Source organism: Hyperolius riggenbachi, chromosome 8, assembly GCF_040937935.1.
Source record: "Hyperolius riggenbachi isolate aHypRig1 chromosome 8, aHypRig1.pri, whole genome shotgun sequence".
NCBI lineage: Eukaryota > Metazoa > Chordata > Amphibia > Anura > Hyperoliidae > Hyperolius > Hyperolius riggenbachi.
Window position 1 is genome coordinate 246,100,353 of NC_090653.1, and position 20,572 is coordinate 246,120,924.

The following is a 20,572-nucleotide window of genomic DNA, read 5'->3' on the forward strand; positions in this document are numbered from 1 at the left end:
CACACTCATCTGATCCACAAGAGGTTAAAGGGAACCTGAAGTGAGCAGGATATAGAGGATACCATATTTATTTATTTCCTGCAGTTTCCTGGCAGTCCCTGCAGTAGGGTCTAAATCACACACCTGAAACAAGCATGCAGCTAATCTAGTCAGACTTCAGTCAGAACATCTGATCTGCGTGCTTGTTTGGGTCTATGGCTAAAAGTAGAATAGGCTGAGGATCAACAGGGCAGCCAGGCAATGTGCATTGTTTAAAAGGAAATAAATAGGTCGGCCTCCATATCCCTCTCACATCTCTCCAGGTGTGTTTTAAATAAAAACGCCTTGGGCCATACACAATTCACTATTTCACCTGAGTTCTCTTAGGAGATCATTTTTCTTTTTTAATTTAAAATAACTTTCCAGCACTTTTCAACAAAAAAAAGTAGGTGAAAAAAGTGCTATCAAAATTATTTTGAGTATTGTGTTGCTTAGTGGTGTCTTAAAGAGAACCCGAGGTGGGTTTGAAGAATATTATCTGCATACAGAGGCTGGATCTGCCTACACAGCCCAGCCTCTGTTGCTATCCCAAACCCCCCTAAGGTCCCCCTGCACTCTGCAATCCCTCATAAATCACAGCCACGCTGCTGACAAACAGCTTGTCAGAGCTGGCTGTGTTTATCTCTATAGTGTCAGTCTGCTGCTCTCCCCGCCTCCTGCAGAACTCCAGTCCCCGCCTGCATCCCTTCCCTCTCTGCTGATTGGAGGGAAGGGACGGGGCAGGGACCAGAGCTATGCAGGAGGCGGGGGAGCAGCTGAGACTGACACTACAGATGTAAACACAGCCTCACAGCACGGCTGTGATTTATGAGGGATTGCAGAGTGCAGGGGGACCTTAGTGGGGTTTGGGATAGCAACAGAGGCTGGGCTGTATAGGCAGATCCAGCCTCTGTATGCAGATAACATTCTTTAAACACACCTCGGGTTCTCTTTAACCAACATTTTATTGACGAGTTTAAAAATATCACCTAGGAGAAAACTCGGGAGAAAAAGTTAATTGCATATGGGCCCATTTCTCACATTCTTCCACCATTTAGGCCAGGGGTCCCCAAACGTTTCCGGTTAAGGGCCGAGTCAATATACTTCAGACTGCCGGGAGGCCGGAACATGCATAAAATCATGTTGAAAAACATTACATTGAGTCTAGGTATTGATTTCCCCCAATCATGCCCGGAGGAGAACTCCCAGCAGCAGCCATTCAGTCATGTGGCGCCCAGAGAACGTCTTTGTGCACCAGACAGTGAAGCATACCCAGGTGACAACCTACCGTCCAGTTGGAAAGCAGTGTCACCTGATGCAGAATTGGATTGAAAGCCTACCGGCATTAAATTACTGCTCACTGACTTCTATAGGATGTGGATGGGTGATGCCGGCTCCGCTATTCTATATGTGAGCCGCTGATATTTAAAGGTGCTGTGGGCCACATCTATAAATTATACATTTTGTGTCTGAAGGCCAGTGAAAAAGCCTCAGGGGGCCGCATTCGGCTCACGGGCCTTAGTTTGAGGACCACTGATTTAGGCCTAGTGAACATGGGCTTTTGACATCGATTTTAGGGCTCCGACATGCTATAAGCGCTTTTCTGGGCGCTCTTTGGCCTCCAGAGCTTTCTGAGAGGTTTTTTAAAAAGAAAACACTCCCATTGACTTACATTAAAATCGTGATACAATCGGGCGATTTCAATGTATGTCAATAGGAGTGGTTTAAAAAGAAAAAAAAAAAAAGCTCTGAAGGCAAAAAAAAGTGTTCAGAAAAGCACTTATAGTGTGTCTGAGCCCTAATGTCTTTCAGGCATCAGTGTGACCCAGCTATACTGATCTGAAGCTGACAGCTAATGACATACGGATGAATGAAGGCCCTACATGCTGGCCATGTTTGCACTGTACATTTTCTGTATAATTGCACCAATTTTTGGATATCTATAACTCAGATTTGTATAGCTTTGTTGAATGCTGTATATACTTTTATATTTTTGAGCAAGTCAAACATAGATTTTACACTAAGGATATTGTTCAACAAATAATGTTAACTGCTGTGCCAACGCTTGTGTGTGTATGAGCCAGTGTAAAGAGCTTCACAGAACTATTGCTTTACTGCGTAATGCATTCCTTCCCTTGACATGTGCCATTGTAACACAATACTTGCAGTTGCTCACATCACCTGGTTTTAATGATGAGACTGATCACTGTGTAGTCTTTTTGCACACAAAACACTATGTTCAGTTATTAAAATGTTTTCCTGCAGTTTCCACTAGCAAACTTTGCCTAGGCAAGGTGTGCCTCACAGGTGCATTGTGGGGGAACGTTCTTATTTGTAACATATAAGCTGCTCCTGCAGAGGGAGGTGCACGTCACCAGGTGGGAGATGCTAGTCTGGTCCTTAAAGGACAACTGTAGTGAGATGTATATGGAGGCGGCCATATTTATTTCCTTTTAAACAATACCGGTTGCCTGGCATCCCGCTGATCTATTTGGCAGCAGTGGTGTCTGAATCACACCAGAAACAAGCAAGCAGGTCATCTTGTCAGATCTGACAATAATGTCAGGAACACCTGATCTGCTGCATGCTTGTTCAGGGGCTATGGCTAAAAGTATTGGAGGCAGACGATCAGCAGGACAGCCAGGCAACTAGTATTGCTTAAAAGGAAATAAGCATGGCAGCCTCCATATCCCTCTCGCTTTATTTGTCCTTTAACAGGCAAAAACAATATGGCTGCTCCCATCATGGAAGAGATGGGATGAAACAGTTTATTAAATGCTTCATTTGGGGTTACTTTTATCGGAGGTTATATTTTCTTTAGCCGATTCTTTTTTAACCAATGCAATTTTTTTTAAAGAGAACTCCTGGATGTGCTAAATAAAAATATCTCCGTTACATCAGTTATTCATGTTTTTGTACATTTTCCCCCTTGTTTATGTTTTTTTATTTGTAATATTTCTAAAAACCGCAAGTATACTGTTGAAAACCGTGTCTGTCATGGAGTGAGTTTTAGGCTCGGTTCCCACCAACGGCCGTGCAGATCACACACAGTCCGCTCCAATGGTGCGCTGGGGGCCCAGGGCAGTTGTTTCCACTACAGTCTTCTATAAGAATCTCATCTGCTTGTCCGTATAAAAAAATGTTCAGGTTGGACTGACAAGTGTGGATGGATCCTATTAACCACTTGAGGACCAGGGGATTTTTCCCTGCACTGTGCTGGGTAGGCTTTTCAGCCCCCAGCCCAGATCGTGTTGCAGGCAGGGCGATCAGACTCTCGAAACCCCCCCCCCCCCCCCCCACTAGGGGGATGTCCTGCTGGGGGGGTCTGATCGCCGCCTGTTTGTGCCTTGCGGGGGGGCTCCTCAAAGCCCCCCCTCCGCAGCGATATTCTGCCTCCCTCTCTTTCCCTCCCTCCCCTTCTTTGTACGGGCGGTACAGGACGGCGATCTGTCCTGTACCGCCTCTGATAGGCTTTAGCTTATCAGATGCCGGCGATTCCTGGCCAATCAGAGGCTGGGGATCGCCGATCTCCTTTACGGCGCTGCTGCGACAGCAGCGCCGTACGCTGTAAACATCGGGGATTTCTTCCCTGGGTGTTTACAATTAGCCTGCGAGTTGCGATTGAAGGCTCACAGGCTGTTCACGGAGACACCCTCCGTGAACTGTTCGAGCGTCCCTTTCCATGGATACCCACTTACGACCAGCCGCCGCCTATCGGCGTTAGGTGGTCGTTAAGTGGTTAAAGCGGACACTAAAGGTGCGTACACACGCCGGACTGGAGGCAACGACGGGTCCGTCGTTACCTCCCGCTGGGTGGGCGTGCCAACGACAGTCCGGCGTGTGTACGCACTGTCGGCGGACTTATACGGCTGCTTCTGACCGATCAGTCCGGCGTGTGTACGCACCTATACTCTTGCACAGAACACAGTGAAAAGCTTTTATACCACATATAGTTGCTGAAGAAATTCACTACTGTGTTTGTTTAGCCATATCAAACTAATTCGTTCTTATCAGCAGCTGTGAATAGACTGCAGGAGAGCTCTGCTAAGGCATTTCTCCATACAGTAAACACTGAGGTTAAACCCTTTCAGTGCTCCCTGCAAAGTGAAACCCAAGTTAAAACTTCAGGTTTTTTAGGATCTACATTAATTGAAATGAAGAAAATGTTTTTCCCATACAGGTTATTAAGCTGCAGCTAATATTTCAGAGCAGAGAGGAAGTTCTGAGTTAAGTGTCCTTCCTCTCCCCTGCTCTCTGCCTGCCTGGATCAAATTACAACTTTTTTCACAGTATCTAAGGAGATGAGAGACAGGAGAGAACAGCCTTATCCTGTCTGTTTGCTATAATTCTTATTTCAAATGTCTACTTGGTTGGATTAAATCACATGCACATGGGGGTGGAGTTATGACATAAATCCCTAAACATCCTTTGCACTTATGGTTTGGAAAGAAGAAAAATCACCCTGGACCCCACACTAGGGGTGGATATTTCAAGAACATATGTGGAATACGGACCCTGGGGGTGAGGACATCACACTTTATCTATGATTTTATATATCTTGGCACCTTATTAGGTTTATAGCAAACTGTAATTTACCGTATAATGTAGGTTTAAGCTTGCTAATAACCATACATTCCGAAAATGTCATGAATCAGAAAAATACAGCAACTTATGTTAGCCTTGCATTGCACCAACTTCATATACTGTCCTGTACTTTGTATGTCATCACAATATTGTGGATTTTAGGTCATAATAAAATATCAGTGTAAAGGTGGTCAGTGTTTGTCCTTCTTAGTAAGCTTAACGTGGAGGCAGCCATTGTTGTCTTCCTTTGTAGCGTTGTTGCTTGAATACTGTGGTTCGAATACCCCCTAAGAAGGGATGGGCAGTAAGGACGGCCCCCTACAAGTGCTGTCCATCTTCGAGACTGGCGCTTGTGCACTCAGATTACACATCCGAATTCATGTAGCCGGGCCATGAATTTTTTCATGCACACAAATTCGGAAGCAGCCTTTTGATTGCAATAGGCTGAGATTCCAGATCCGCATTCATCATGTGAATTTGGGCACAAACAGCCCCAGCAGAAACGGGCCCCTAGATGTAAATATTTTAAAGAGACTCTGTAACAAAATTTTCCGCCTTATTTCTTGTATCCTATAAGTTCCTATACCTGTTCTTATGTGGTCTGGATTACTGCAGCCTTTTCTAGTTGCACTGCTGATGTAGTATTTCTAATCTTCTTTTCTTTGCCAAGCCTTGTGGAGCCAGGGAGGAATGCACTGCCTCTACTGTGATAGGGAGAAGTTATGCACTGGTCACTAATTGCTTATTCTGTATGGTCATTGAGATGCAAATAAATGAGGGTTGATGCAGCCTCAAGCGTAATTGTATGTAGTTTGAAAATGATCCAACCCAATTAAGCTGAGGTGCGATTCCATTGGTCCATTTACAAGATATATATATATATATATATATATATATATATATATATATTGTAGGATTCTAAATCAACGCAGAATTTTTGTATCTCACTGACCATATCTACCCCCCCCCCCCCCCCCCATTACAGGTTTGTTTTAAAGTGTACCTGAGCTGAGAAGCGTCTCTGGCTCCATACTTACCTGGGGCTTCCTTAAAGAGACAGTAAAGTGATAAAAATATGATATAATGAATTGGTTGTGTACTACGGTTAATTACTAGTAAATTAGTAGCAAAGAAAATCTTCTCATTTTTATTTTCAGTTATATAGTGTGTTTTATAACATTGCATCATTCTCTAATGTTTGCAGTTTATACACTACTCAGCATTCTAAATGTTTTCAGAGCAGGCTATGAACTATTGACCTGTCCGCCTGGAGAGAAAAAGAAAATTCTTCACTGACAGTTGAGATAAACTTCAGAAGACAGCCCTCTCCATGACTTTGAAAGTCTAGAGCTTAAAGGGGAACTGAAGAGAGAGGTATATGGAGGCTGTCATGTTTATTTCCTTTTAATCAATACCAGTTACCTGGCAGCCCTGCTGGTCTATTTCTCTGCAGTAGTATCTGATTAACACCAGAAACAAGCATGCAGCTAGTCTTGTCAGATCAGACTTATAAGTCTGAACCACTGAAACACCTGATCTGCTGCATGCTTGTTCAGGGGTTATGGCTAATAGTATTAGAGGCAGAGGATCAGCAGGGCTGCCAGGCAACTGGTATTGTCTAAAGGGAAATAAACATGACAGCCTCCATATACCTCTCTCTTCAGTTCCCCTTTAAGCCCCCTTGAGGCGGCTCGTCCCTCGCCGTCTCCCCGGGTGGCTTCTGTCACTTGCAATTCAGACTAAAAGCCTCTCCGAGTGGCACTTCATCTCGCATGCGAGGCCTGGCCAGGTGCGCTCCCCCGTCACATTCCTGCAGCTGGAAGTGTTCTGCTCCTATGCAGTACTGTGCAGGTGCAGAACGCTCCCAGGGACGGGAGTGTGCCTGGCCAGGCCACACATGCACGACTTTTGGGCTGAATTGCAAGTGACAGGAGCCACCCAGGGAGATGGCGAGGGACTAGCGGTCTCAAGAGGGCTTGAGGGGAACCTTAAAAATGGAAAAAGATTTTATACATACATGGGTCTTCCTCCAGCCCCATAAGCCTGGATTGCTCCCACACCGCCTTTCTCCGCTGCCTCTATCCGCCGGTACCGGGTCCCGTCACTTCCGCTGGACGCGGACAGTTTTCTGCATCCATAGGGACTCCCTCCGTCTCTTTACGCATGTGCCTGCACAGTATGGAGGGAGCGCACTGCGCTGGTGTCTACTGGCCCTGACTAGCCAAAATGACAGGACCCAGTACCGGCGGATAGAGGCAGCGGAGAAAAAAAAAATTGCATCCTGTTTTTTATCATCCTACAAGTTCCAAAAGCTATTCTAATGTGTTCTGGCTTACTGCAGCACTTTCTACTATCACTGTCTCTGTAATAAATCAATGTATCTTTCCCCTGTCAGACTTGTCAGCCTGTGTCTGGAAGGCTGCCAAGTTCTTCACTGTTGTGGTTCTGCTATGAACTTCCCCTTCCAGGCCCCTCTATGCACACTGCCTGTGTATTATTTAGATTAGAGCAGCTTCTCTCTTATCTTTTACAAGCTGGATAAATCGTCCTCTGAGCTGGCTGGGCTTTCACATACTGAGGAATTACAGACAAGGGCAAAGCTGTTTGCAGGAAGAAAGGAGCAGCCTGAAACTTCAGTGGAAGATAGCTGCAGGGGGAAAGAAACACACAAATGATCTCTTGAGATTCAAAAGGAAGGGTGTATACAGCCTGCTTGTGTATGGATGTATTTTCTATGTGTGGACATACTGTACATCAACCTACTTCCTGTTTTGGTGGCCATTTTGTTTGATTATAAACAAACTATTTAAAACTGTTTTTAACCACTTTTAATGCGGCGAGGAGCGGCAAAATTGTGACAGAGGGGAATAGGAGATGTCCCCTAACGCACTGGTATGTTTACTTTTGTGCGATTTTAACAATACAGATTCTCTTTAAAGGGGAACTGAAGAGAGAGCTATATGGAGGCTGTCATGTTTATTTCCTTTTAATCAATACCAGTTGCCTGGCAGCCCTGCTGGTCTATTTCTCTGCAGTAGTATCTGATTAAAACCAGAAACTAGCATGCAGCTAGTCTTGTCAGATCAGACTTATAAGTCTGAACCACTGATGAAACACCTGATCTGCTGCATGCTTGTTCAGGGGCTATGGCTAATAGTATTAGAGGCAGAGGATCAGCAGGGCTGCAAGGCAACTGGTATTGTCTAAAAGGAAATAAACATGACAGCCTCCATATACCTCTCTCTTCAGTTCCCCTTTAAGGAAGCCCCAGGAAAGTATGGAACCTGAGACGGTTCTCGTCGTGGGTGAAGAGGACGTGCAGCACACCACGGAGCAACTTCCAGTAGGACCGGTAAGGAGGGGAACAATGCACTCTGGGTTTCTATTATTTACAGATTCAGTGTTGTGGACCTTTTAGGCTACTTACACACCAGGACGTTACAGGCGCACGTTAGTGCAGCCTGTAACGCAGCCCACCGCACAGCACTACAAAGTCATTGAGGCTGTTCACACTGCCCACGTTGCGTTACATAGTAACGCTGCACGTTCGGGCAAAGTGCAGCGTACTGTGCGTTCTGAGCGGCTTAAGCCGCGTTAGACTGTTTGCACATATAGTAGCAAATAATTCCCTACATACAATTTCTAAACCTGCGCTGACCTTTGATGTATGCCAGACTGTTTGCACATGCTCAGTGGGGGGCAAGAGGAGGTGGGGAGATGCCGCTACAGTAGCCGTGCACATGGCTACTTAATATGCACTGCACTGGCGGACGCTGATTGGCCGGCGGGACCACGTGATGCGGAGTGTCTCACAAAGTCCCGCCGGCCAATCAGCGCCACACTGGTAGACCTTATGCGGATAGAGCCGCCTAACGCAGCTCACTCTAACGCCCTCTCCCGCACCACCATACGTTGCGTTAGGTGCACGTTATGCGACCTTAACGTAGCACCTAACGCAACGTCTTAGTGTGTAAGTAGCTTAAAGGGAACCTGAAGTGAGTAAAATGATTTAAAATAAACACATGTGGTAACTTCAAATGAACATTGCATAGTTACCTTGCCATCAGTTACTCCCAGAAGTGCTCCATTTTCTTCTGACAATGATCCTTTCCAGTTCTGACAACATTTTGTCAGACCTGAAATATATCAATTGCTGTTAGTTATAGCTGAGAGGACAACTGATGTGCCAGGTAATGTCCATCTCTCCCTATGGCTCAAATGGGCGATGTTAGGGCTGGAACCCACAAGAGCGTTTTTTTGAGCATTTTGGCAGCGCTGCGATACGCTAGCATTTTGCCAAAACGCTCAGCTGATGTTAATGGATGGGGCAACTTCCACAGGAGCGTTTGCGTTTCCCAGAAACGCAAACGCAGGACCTGCAGCATTTTGGGAGCGTTAGCGCTTCAATGTAAAGTATTGAAACGCTAGCAGAAACGCTCAGCAAAACCTAAACTGAGCGGTTTTCCTAGCGTTTTGCGGTTCAGCACACTGTAACAAAATTAAAAATAATTCACAGGACCAATCAGGATAAAAACGCGAAACGCAAAACGCTACACAACCGCTGAGGAAAAAAATACACTGTTGCAATACGCGACCGAAAACTCGCATGAATCCGCTTGCAAACCGCTCATGCAAAACGCTAGCGGTTGCGGATTTCAGTGGGTTCCAGGCCTTACAGTTTAACTGTGTGCTGACCAGAAAGCGGTTATGGCCATTTTCAAAATGGAGGACAATGAATTCCCTTGATCACAGTGGACAAACAAGACGCAGGAAAGGAGAAGAGATTGAGGAGTTAACTACACGGGAGGAAAGGGTAAAGTATGACTTCTGTATGTTTATTTTGACTTTTAATTTTCAGTTCAAGTTTTCTTTAAATGAGCTCACCTGTACAAACACTTGATTCCCTGCCATGAACGCCTGGTATAGACCGGTGTACCCCACCTTTGTGTGTGACTAATCTGCTGGAGCTGAGGGAAAAGATTGAGTTTGATTCTGAAAAAATATCTAGCCAATAAAAGACTCGGACCACCGTATGCCTGATGTATAACGTGTATAGCTCAGAGCCCCAGCAGAAGCATAGGGCTCCCACTGGATTGCAAAAGGAAACTCCAGCAAAAATTCTCATTGGCCCACCATGAACCAAGGAAAATCCTTCCTGGTGCTAGGGAGGCTTCAGATATGTATTTTTTTTATCCAATGGGAAGCCCTGTGATCATGCTGGGGCACGGAGCTATATACAGCGCTTGTCCCTGAGCTGAAGACACAGACAGGTGAGTAGAGCCAGAATGAAGAGGCAAACAGCCTAGTGAGAACAGGCACCATCTCTATTCACATAGGCTTACATGAGTATCCGCAGCATCTGCGGTCGCTGGAAAAATTGTGCAGGTCAGGAATAGGGATGATAAATGAGATGCAAATTCTTCCAAAATTATGCAAATTTTTATGCAAATATATGCAGTTTTAAAATGGACCAATCAGTTTAAACCCAGGTTTAAATTGATTGGTCAAATTTCAAGCTGTATATATTTGCATAAAAGTGTGCATACATTTGCATCAACTTGAAAGAATTTGCATCTCTTTGATCATCCCTAGTCAGGAATGTGTGTTCCGCTTGTGTAAACTGGCCTGTGCTTCTTGTAGGATCCATATACACATCCAATTCTGCCCCTACTCAAAGCAGTATTGCCTGCAACAAATCTTTTTTTGGTACTTATCCGTTAGCCGGGCGCATCCTCTAGGTGGCGACAAAACTCCAACAGAATTACATCTTTCCCTACTATCCACGTCGGCCTGGAGGGGGAATAGTAATTAGCGCCACCTGCCGGATGCGCCCGGCTAACGGATAAGTACCCTTTTTTTCTCTTCTGTTATCAGCCCATAACACTTTCGCTTATTCAGGAGAAGATTGGGTATTGATGGGCATTTCCCTGCTCACTTACCTTTTTCATTAGCAATCGGCCCTACTCCATCCGAACAATTGAGGAGGGTAAATCGGTACTATAGGCTGCTAACATAGGTGTGGAGCTTCCTGACCCTGCACCTATTCCACAGCTCAGCCCTTGGCTGCAGAGAGCCTGGACTGAAGTGCATACCTATGAATCAGCCGTGGGGAGATTTGGGCCAATAAACGGCAAGTCATTGATTACTATTCCCCTTCCAGGCCGCCATGGATAGTGGGGGAAAGATGTAATTTGTCTTTCAGCTATGGCTGGCGACCGAATTACAGTGTTTTTGTAGTAATTAGTACTCAGTCTTTTGACAGTGCCCAAATTACTCACTGAGGGCTGGTGGACACCTCCGATAAAAGTAACCCCCAATGAAGCATTAAATAAATGGTTTCATCACATCTCTACCATGATGGGAGCAGCCATATTGTTTTTGCCTGTTAAAGGACAACTGAAGTGAGAAGTATATGGAGGCTGCCATGTTTATTTCCTTTTAAGCAATACCAGTTGCCTGGCAGCCCTGCTGACCCTCTGACTCTAATACTTTCAGTCATAGACCCCAAACAAGCATGCAGCAGATCAGGTGTTTCTGACATTACTGTCAGATCTGACAATTAGCTGCATGCTTGTTTCTGGTGTTATTCAGACACTTCTCTGCAGCCAAATAGACCAGCAGGGCTGCCAGGCAACTGGTATTCTTTAACGAGAACCTGAGGTGGGATTTAATGATGATAGTGGGGCACAGAGACTGGTTGTGCACACTAACACCAGCCTCTGTTGCCCCATGGTGTGTCTCCAGGACCCCCCTTGCGTGCCGCGACCCTCCGCAGTGCTAGCGACACACAGCGTGTCGCCAGCACAATGTTTACCTATGCCTGTCTGTTAGCGCCGCTCCCCCGCCTCCTGTGTATCGGCGCTACCCGCCCGCGTCCCTTCCCTCCCGCTGATTGGAGGGAAGGGTCTTGGAGGCACAGCATGGGGCAACAGAGGCTGGTGTTAGTGTGCACAACCAGCCTCTGTGCCCCACTATCATCAGTAAATCCCACCTTGGGTTCTCTTTAAAAGTAAATAAACAGTGCAGCCTCCAGTCTCCTCACTTCAGTTGCCCTTTAAACACTAGAGATTTTAAAAGCTCTTGCTAATGCAATGCTATTGGGGGTTTTCTTACAAAGTCACATTGCTCCAGGGTGCACACACATATAGGATAGCATCAGCAGGCGCTTTTAAAATCACAAAGCGCTCAGAAAAGCTCTTCTGGTGTGCACCAGCCCTGACATCCGCTATAGCCGTAATTCCTATTACAGCCTATGGTGGCGCCAGCTGCGCCCACATTTCTTGCGCTGTTTTTACAGTACTCGACTGAAGTTGCCCACCATTCACCAAGGTCTGAATGCTCTTTACCTCGTTTACTTGGGGCCCCTTAGGTTTGTTATGCCTTGCTAGACTTATAAGTTCGGTTGCCCCACACTGAACTTTTTTCTTTATCTGCCTACAGGCACCTGATGATGGAAATGCGGCTCACTTCCTCCCTCTAGTGCAGGCATTGGCAAACTTGGCCCTCCAGCTGTTAAGAAACTACAAGTCCCACAATGCATTGCAGGAGTCTGACAGCCACAGTCATGACTCATAAAGGCAAATGAATTGTGGGACTTGTAGTTCTGTAACAGCTGAAGGGCCGAGTTTGCCCATGCCTGCTCTAGTACCTCCTTACCTATGCAGAGTAGAGGTTACTCACCCAGCTCTCGGCATTCCACTTATGAGATCTCCCTTCAGTCGGGGGCACCTCTAGCTACTTAACACTGGGGGCACCTCTGGCTACCTAATGCTAAGGGACATCCATAGCTATGATGGGCAGGGGAAGTAAGAGAGAGGTGACGACTGTTGCCGTTTGGTGTGGGATTGTAGGATCATGGAGGGCAGAGTCTAGGGTGCCAGGACATCAGTGCCTATAGGCTCCTGTGATGTAACTTCAGCACTATTTTACTCTGTCACCTGACCAGGGCCGGTTTAAGCAACAATGGGGCCCCAGGGCAAAATAAACCTGCCCCCCCCCCCCAACATATACCCCGGAACAAAAATCGGCATTAGGGGACCTTTTTTGCAGCTGGTATAACGGTGTGAAGTCCCAATCGGTCGGAGCTCCACATTCCAGCTATCCCAGCCTGCATGGGGGACAAGGGGTTAAAAAGTTTCAGGAGGGGGGACCCCACATAATTTTTTTTTTTTAAATTCTCACACTCTAAACATAAAAAAAAAATTGGGAAAATAGGAAAAAATGCCAGGGATCTTCATACAGCCATATTGCGGCTGTATAGCGATCCCTGGCCAAAGCGCTGCGGCTGCGTATGGACCCCCTGGAAACCCCGTCAGGAAATTTATTGCGCTTTCGTTTGATGCATGTAAAATTACAGTACCGTTAGGTTTGCTACTAAAAGTGACATTTACCGCATTTAAAAGTATACTTTTTTCCTTCGAAACTTTAAAATAGATTTTCTCAAAAACTGTAAGGTCTTTTTGAAAAATTGTTTTTTCCTCTCATTCCTAATGATCTCCTTAACATTTCCTGCAAATTTAGGGTTTCTAGCATTTAACGTGGATTTGCTATTAACCATTGAAAATCGGCAGGTTTTTAAATGTGTGTTTTTTTTTCCCTTTGAAACTTTAAAATCGATTTTCTCAAAAACTATAAGGCCGATTTGAAATTTTTTTTTGTCCTCTTGTAGCCACTGGGGGCCCCTACAAGCTCTGGGGCAGCTGCCTTAATGGTAGCGCCGGCCCTGCACCTGACTGATACTGTGCTGGCTGATATCCTATAGCTATCAGTATCTTTAGTGGCTTGTTCTAACTTTGGTGTGTGTTCTCCAACGCTTATCCATAGAGGCAGGGGGCCTGCTGAATGCTTTTTACCCCCATGTTTCCCCTGAGAGTCACCAAAGTAGGGGAGACCACACTTTAGCAAATGCCCAATGACATGCCTAACATTGTGACTTTTTAATCCCCAATTTCAAGCGAAGGGTTGTTTATAGCTCCATTGTGTGCCCTGACTTCTTACTAGGTCATGGGACTTTTCACTTCCCAGAGGCTGGGCCTGGCGCCCCCTCTACCTTCTCTCTTCTGATATCAGACCAGTAGATAAAGAAACACAAAAACACAGCAGTTTATTTTTACATGGGACTTTATTATCTCAGGTTTTAAAATGCCTTGACAAAACACGATGCACAGTTGCACTGCACAGCTTTCACTGGGTATTGTTCTGTCCCCCCACCTCCTCCGCCTTCCGCTGGAGGATTTACCCATTCCATTGCACTGAATGCAATTCCTAAAGACAGTAAACATCTTTGCAATCTTCTGCTGGGGGTTACAGTGAGTACAGCTTACAGGGACGTAGAAGGTAGATCTGGTGCAACAAAGAAAATTGGCTGATATACCCCAACCAGAGTGAGTATGAGTACCATACTTCCATATATGGGTGTGATACTGGCTATGAAGGGTGGTGGTTCCACTCCCACTGCCTCATTACAAGATTTCCCATCGGGCACAATATTGAAGCTGACATATCTCCCAGAAGTCCCTAGTTTAACCTATCTTGCTATTGCCAGTCCGTGTTGGGAAGACACAAGTGTAGACGCTCTAAGGAACACTTGAGGACAAACAAAGAAAAGCAAAATGAAAATAAAGAAGGAATAAAGTCAAAGGCAAGACATGTCATATACAAACATTTACAGAAACAGATAGAAGAAATAAAGTTATATTGCTTAGGACAGTAGACAATCTCACACCTCGTTTTCAAAGCCGTGACTTTTTTCTTTTTACCATTTTATTCATGCTTTATAGCTCTGTGCAAAGTGCACCTGCCGCCTGAATGAAGAGGCGGCAGCCATTTTGCGTCACAGTCAGCTACACATCTCAGTGCCTTCATCAGCTGCTCTACACCAACCAGCAGGCTTCATTCTCACTACAGGCTCAGATGACAAAATGGCTGCCAACACATGGTCAATGTGATGGGATCCTATACTCTGCAACACTAGAGGTGTGCACACACATACAATCTCGATTTTACTACTTCCGGGTAGTATGAAGGCCAACAGATACAAGGAAGTGGTAATATTGGTCAATCAAAATTGGATGTGTGTACTGTCCCTAATCCAGGTTGGTTTGGCATGCCGACCGTAGCACATTTTGGTAAACAAATACATAAACGACAGAAAAAAATGACTACTTGTAGAACAAGGCCACCAGATGTGGCATTATAATAATCAGAACATTTGTATAGCACTTTTCTCCTGTCGGACTCAAGAGCTCCAGCCAGAGGCGTGCTAAAGAGGGCCCCCTGCAGTGTCTTGCCTTGAACGCCTTACTAAATAGGTACTGACCCCAGCCAGGATTCAAACCCTGGTCTCCCATGTCAAAAGCAGAGCCCTTAACCAGTATTCTATCCAGCCACTTAAATGAGCATTAAAATGCCCCTTTGACATAAATGTGTTTCTAAGGTAAAAGCATAGATACAATGAGTGATCAGACTTCACATTTTTTAATTTTTTTTTGTGGTTTGTAAGGTTTTGTATTCAGTTTGAAATCTGGCTTCTGAGGGCAGGTCACAGGAAGTGTGTTTCTGCATTTACCATCCCCAGTGTATGCTTGTTCATCATTTTGGGCCCAGTTAATTCCCCCCCCCCCTTTTTCTATAATCTTTATTCACAGTGTACAACAGTTTATGACAATGGCATTGTATACAAATGCACGTGGCAGTGCACTGGGTGCAACAGATTCATTATGTTTTTCCACTTACATTTATTGGCTACACCAAGACTTTTCCTGTCACCAGGCAACAGAAGTCAGATTCCAGACAGTGTTAGAAGCTTATAAACCAGGAAAATGGAGAAACCAGCTAGTAAGTCATCTCATCACACCTGTTTATGTGTTTGCCTTGCTAGGAACAATTAAGGTACTGGGTGGATGTGGAAAAAAGATGAACTAACCACCAGACTACCCATCTGGACATCCATGTACACACTTGCAACAATGGTAGTTCAAATCAATGATTTTTGGCCTTTCATGCTGCTTGTGTAGCTGCCAAATGGCGTGTTTTGCTCTATGGGGAGGATGGGAAAGGAGGAGAGGGAGAATGAATAGAGTGGCCTGTCGGTACTTGCAGCTTTCCAGCATGCCTGAACACTATGAGCAGTTGGCAGGTGCTGATAGACACCCATACACAGTTTGCAAAGACATCTTAAATGATCGTTTTGGGCAACCTAAGTCACAAGTGTGTTGAGCCTTACGCTGGGAATACACAATTCTCCTCTCAATCGTTTTTGCTGCTCGATTCTATCTTCCACTAGTTTTTCTTATCTTTTGAGATTGAACATGTCGGAAATGATCTATCAAACAATCTAACCACCTGAAAAACAAACTGTGTATTCCCAGCATTAAGTGTAACCACTGCCTCTGCTTTCCCTGGCATTACCACTGCTGCTTCCAATTCAGGATAAATGAGCAAGACATGCCCCTCCTCCACTAGATTCTACATAGGAAAAGAAAATATAGTTGGTACGATAGACTGGTACACACATTCAATTTTGATTGTCTAACGTTTGGCCAATTTTACCACCTCCATGTACTTTAGTATGGGGGCCGTTTGCCCTTATACTACATGGAGCTGGTAAAATTGGCCAGTCATCAGCCAATCAAAATTGAAGGCGTGTTCCTGGCTTAAGAAATCATGTGATCACCATATTATACTCAATTTATGGTAGAGCTAACAATTTACTTTTATTTAATGTAAACAAGAAATTCAAGACCAGAGAGCTGTGAGCTGGATTAACTTTCAAGAAAATGCATGGTGAAAGATATACAGTATAGAGGCTGCCATCTTAATTGCCTTCAAGAAAACGACTACTTGCTTGGCTGCTGCACTGTCCTTTTTGCCTTCAATACCCTCTGAGGGACCTCATACACTGTATATGCATATGTACACATTTTTGACAAGTGCATGATAAAAAAAAGAAAAAAAAAATTGCAAATGGTTTTTCCATTGGAAAATCATATATGCATAGACCTTGGTGTTTGTGGGTTTTTCACACTGCCTTGCATTTTAATTACTTAAGTATTCTGTAGCCACTCTAGGGAATATTGATAGATTGTGGTATAAATGCGAATAAAGGTACAAAGATGTATTGCTGCGCACAAAAACCATGCATTAAAGCAAACACAAACTGGAAGTGTGAAAGAGCCCTTATTATGCTCGGTCGGATCGCTCAAGACCAGTCTTATCAGCTGAACGACGGACTGTACACACGCCCGATTTGACGTCCGGACGACTGGACGACGGGAGGTCCAAACGACGGGTCGTTTAAAAAAATCCGACGTGTGTATGGGCCTTCATGTTACAGAAAATAATCTAACAGAAAATTGTATGGTGTGTACTAGGCATAGTCATTAGTCAATGATGAAGAAGTAAACAGATTACAAGATCTGACTCAAGTCTGCCTCTGCTGGCTGCATACTTAGTCAAGGTGTGACTAAAGCTGTGCACACAGGAGGGGATGTGTGTGCAATCCTGCAAGGTAATCGTTCAGACAGAAATACCACATAGACCTCTTGAGTGCACATAAGGGCGAGGCACTCAGGAAGTGAGGAGAGGAGCACCGCCCCTATTACAAGTCGTGTTCTCCCACATTCATACTCATACCAATCGGTCCTGCACAATCACTATTTACCATCACTGTCTGATCGGTGAACATTCAGAAGCATTCACTACCAATAAATGAAAGCTCTGCTCATGCTGACTGGTTTGTTGATCTGGAGGTAATACTGGATGGTGTGTTTAGGCCCCTCAGACATTACTGATACCAAAAGGTAAGCATGGAAGCCTGTTAACTGCCACTGCATCTCTTTTCTAGAAGGGACTTAAAATGGCAGACTCCATATTCCTCTCACCTCAGGTTCCATTTAAAGCAGTACTTGAGCACCAGGGCCAGCATATCCAACATTAGCCTAGACTCTCACCCACTGCTGCCCCAAAAAAACCTCACTGAAAATCTTCAATTTTTAGAGTAATGCTGCCATCATGTGACCATCACACAGCTACCTAGCTCTGAAGGAGATGGTTGCCAGGCAGACTTGCTATGTCACTGGCTTGTGATGCAGCACACGCCATGAACACCTGCAAAGCCAGGAGGGCAAATGTCTCCTTTCCTACAGAAGCAGACCGTATAGAAGAAAGAGCCAGCTATACTGTCATATCCCCAGAAACAATGCCTGGTGGCATCACATGACTGCAAACCTGTCCTTGATTTACAATTAAAGTGCAACTCCACTTTTGTTAAAAATTTGGCATGACACCTCTCACTGAAACACAAAGCATTTTATAATTTAACATTACTAAGAAGGACCATTGCATTTCAGTCTGCAGCCAGATAGGATTTTCCAGACAAGTAAAACAATGTTATGCTTTTGTAAAGTACACCTGTAATAAGAGAAATAGCAGAAACAAAGTTAGATACTTCCCTCAGTAGCAGGAAGCCCCTGGATGCTCTAGAGCAGAGTTCCCCAACCCTGTCCTCAAGGCCCACCAACAGTACGTTTTGCAGAAAACCACAAACATGCACAGGTGAGGTAATTAGTGTCTCAGCAGAGCTCATTAACTACCTCTGTGGATGTCTACAAAACATGCACTGTTGGTGGGCCTTGAGGACAGGGTTGAGGAACACTGCAAATTCCCCGATCCTCCACTGCTGGCCGGGACTCCTCATCTTGGCGGCCGCGCACCCCTTAGTGTAAGAGCACGACCTTGCTGTGCTGTAGCATGGAGCCGCTCCTGCTTGGAGAAGAAAAATAAGCTGCACAAGTAGCTCCATGTGGCCGTACTTTGCACTTGCGCAGTGCTTGTACCCATAGGGGAGCGTGGCCGCGAGCAATCTTCGACGTTAAAGGACCACTATTGCGAAAAATTGTAAAATTTAAACTACATGAAAAAGTACATTTCTTTTAGAGTAAAATGAGATATAAATTACTTTTTTCCCATGTTGCTGTCACTTACAGTAGGTTGTAGAAATCTGACAGGGTTTGGACAAGGCTATCTCCTTATGGGGAACTCTCTTGGGGGAGGGCAGGGGTTGGTTTGAATCGGCCTGCATCTTTTCAGTGAATGCTTTTCAGGGAATACTAAGAATCCCCCAGGAAGAGTATGGACTAGTCAAAAACCAGTCAGTTCCGTCAGATTTCTATTAACTACTGTAAGTGACAGCAACATAGGAGGCAATAGACTTATAGCTCATTTTACTCTGGAAGAAACATGCTTCTTCTTTGCATGCGTTTACAGGTATTTTAATGTTTACATTTTTTTGCGATAGTGCTCCTTAATGTCAAAGATCGTTTAGAGTCTCAGTGCAGGAGGGCTGGATGAGGATATGAGGATCTGAGACTCCTTCGGACCATCCAGAGGCTTCTCCCTACTGAGGTGTGTATCTTTATTTTCACCCTGACTACAGGTACCTTTTTAAACTGAGCAGCCACAGATTTTTACCTGTCTGCTTGTGTAAACCGTACGTAATCTTATTTTTACCCCAAACCAAGAAATCATGAGTTTTCTGCGGGGAGCATTCCAGGTTCATGGTCTGGGAGTACTCACATTACAATCTCACATTTTATTCCCTGATCTGTCATGCACAGACACACACAACTGCCACTTCCTGTCAGTACCTCAGTGTGGTCAGCTGTGTTAAAGTGCACCTGAACTCAGAACTTCCTCTCTGCTCTAAAAGATAAGCAACAGCATAATAACTTTTCCAGAAAAACCTTTCTTTGTTACAGCTGATGCAAATCCTGCAATAAATCTGCAGTGTGTCTATGTCCTGCTTTCATGGAAGCAGACATAGGGTTAACATCCTGGGTTTACAAATTATCTGCTTTGCCAAAGCAGCCAGCTGACTCAGCTGAGGGATCAAATTACAGTTGTAATTAGTCACAGATGAAGGTGAATTAGACAGGCTAAACTCTCTAAATACATACAGGGTGCATTTCTCTAGGTCTTACTTTTGTCCTGTGCAAGAATTTAGGTCCACTTTAAAAAGCCAAAACAGAAAAAACAGTGAAATGTGCTATAGTAATGCTTGCTAAAACCTGCGCAACGCTTATGGTTGTTCAGTATGGCATTACCATATTTGCTCCTTTAATAAAAGTGGAGTTACACTTTACAGTAATTGACCGTGATGGGAGCCAGGTGAGATTTCTGCAGGGCCAGGAGGTCAGATTTAGGTCACGCTGAGGACACTTCCTGTAATGGACTTCCCCTTTCTTCCTCTTGTATTTACGCTATGTTGGTCTGCCAGTTACTTTTAATCCTGTAATAGATCATGAAACGAAACTCAAAGCTGAAGAAGGCAAATTTTAAAACCAATCATGATGAGTCATGTAAATTATAAGTAACACCTTTCGCCCTGATGCCTTCAAACAGAAAACTCTTCTGTAGGACTGCTTGCAGTCGCTGAGCACCTATCCCATACCAAGCACCACGAACTACACCTCCCAGCATGCATTGTGGTGGGTGCACAACACTGCCAGGAAGTTACTAACTGTGGTTTATGAAGCCGGTCGGGTGGAGAAGATGGCACATCCCATATGGGCCGGGGACCAGAGGAGCAGCACACTGTAGGCAAGTAATGATCCCTCCAATCTTTTGTGTCACATGATCAGACTTGCCAGACCTGGCCAACGGCTACATTTAGGGCGAGAGAAAATTGGTGTACTGAAGTGGCAAGAACATCTGGCCCATGAAATGGGTATTCTGTTTAGCACTTTGCTCCTACATATTGTTTATATTCACTTATTAACTTGATGGCTGTTATAACTTGCTATGTTGAGTTTAATTGGGCTTTGAAGTGGAAATCCAGGAAATAAGTACATTTATGAGAGACACCACACCCACTGCTCTGTCAGGTTATAGCGATAGCAACAAGATTTAAGGAGCTAAATAGTTTTCCTACCTGTAAAAAAACTATAGCCACAGACCGGGCTAATACCTTCCC

At 44.8% G+C, this 20,572-nt stretch overlaps 1 protein-coding gene across 1 annotated transcript in view; it reads right to left on the reverse strand.

Annotated features, from left to right (window-relative positions):
• Positions 1-13,704: 13,704 nt before the first annotated feature.
• Positions 13,705-20,572, reverse strand: part of ZER1 (zyg-11 related cell cycle regulator) — a 96,785-nt gene continuing 89,917 nt past the window's right edge. Inside the window, exon 17 of the transcript XR_011023205.1 lies at positions 13,705-19,888. The gene's annotated coding sequence lies outside the window, so the exon portion shown is untranslated. The remainder of the gene's footprint in view (positions 19,889-20,572) is intronic.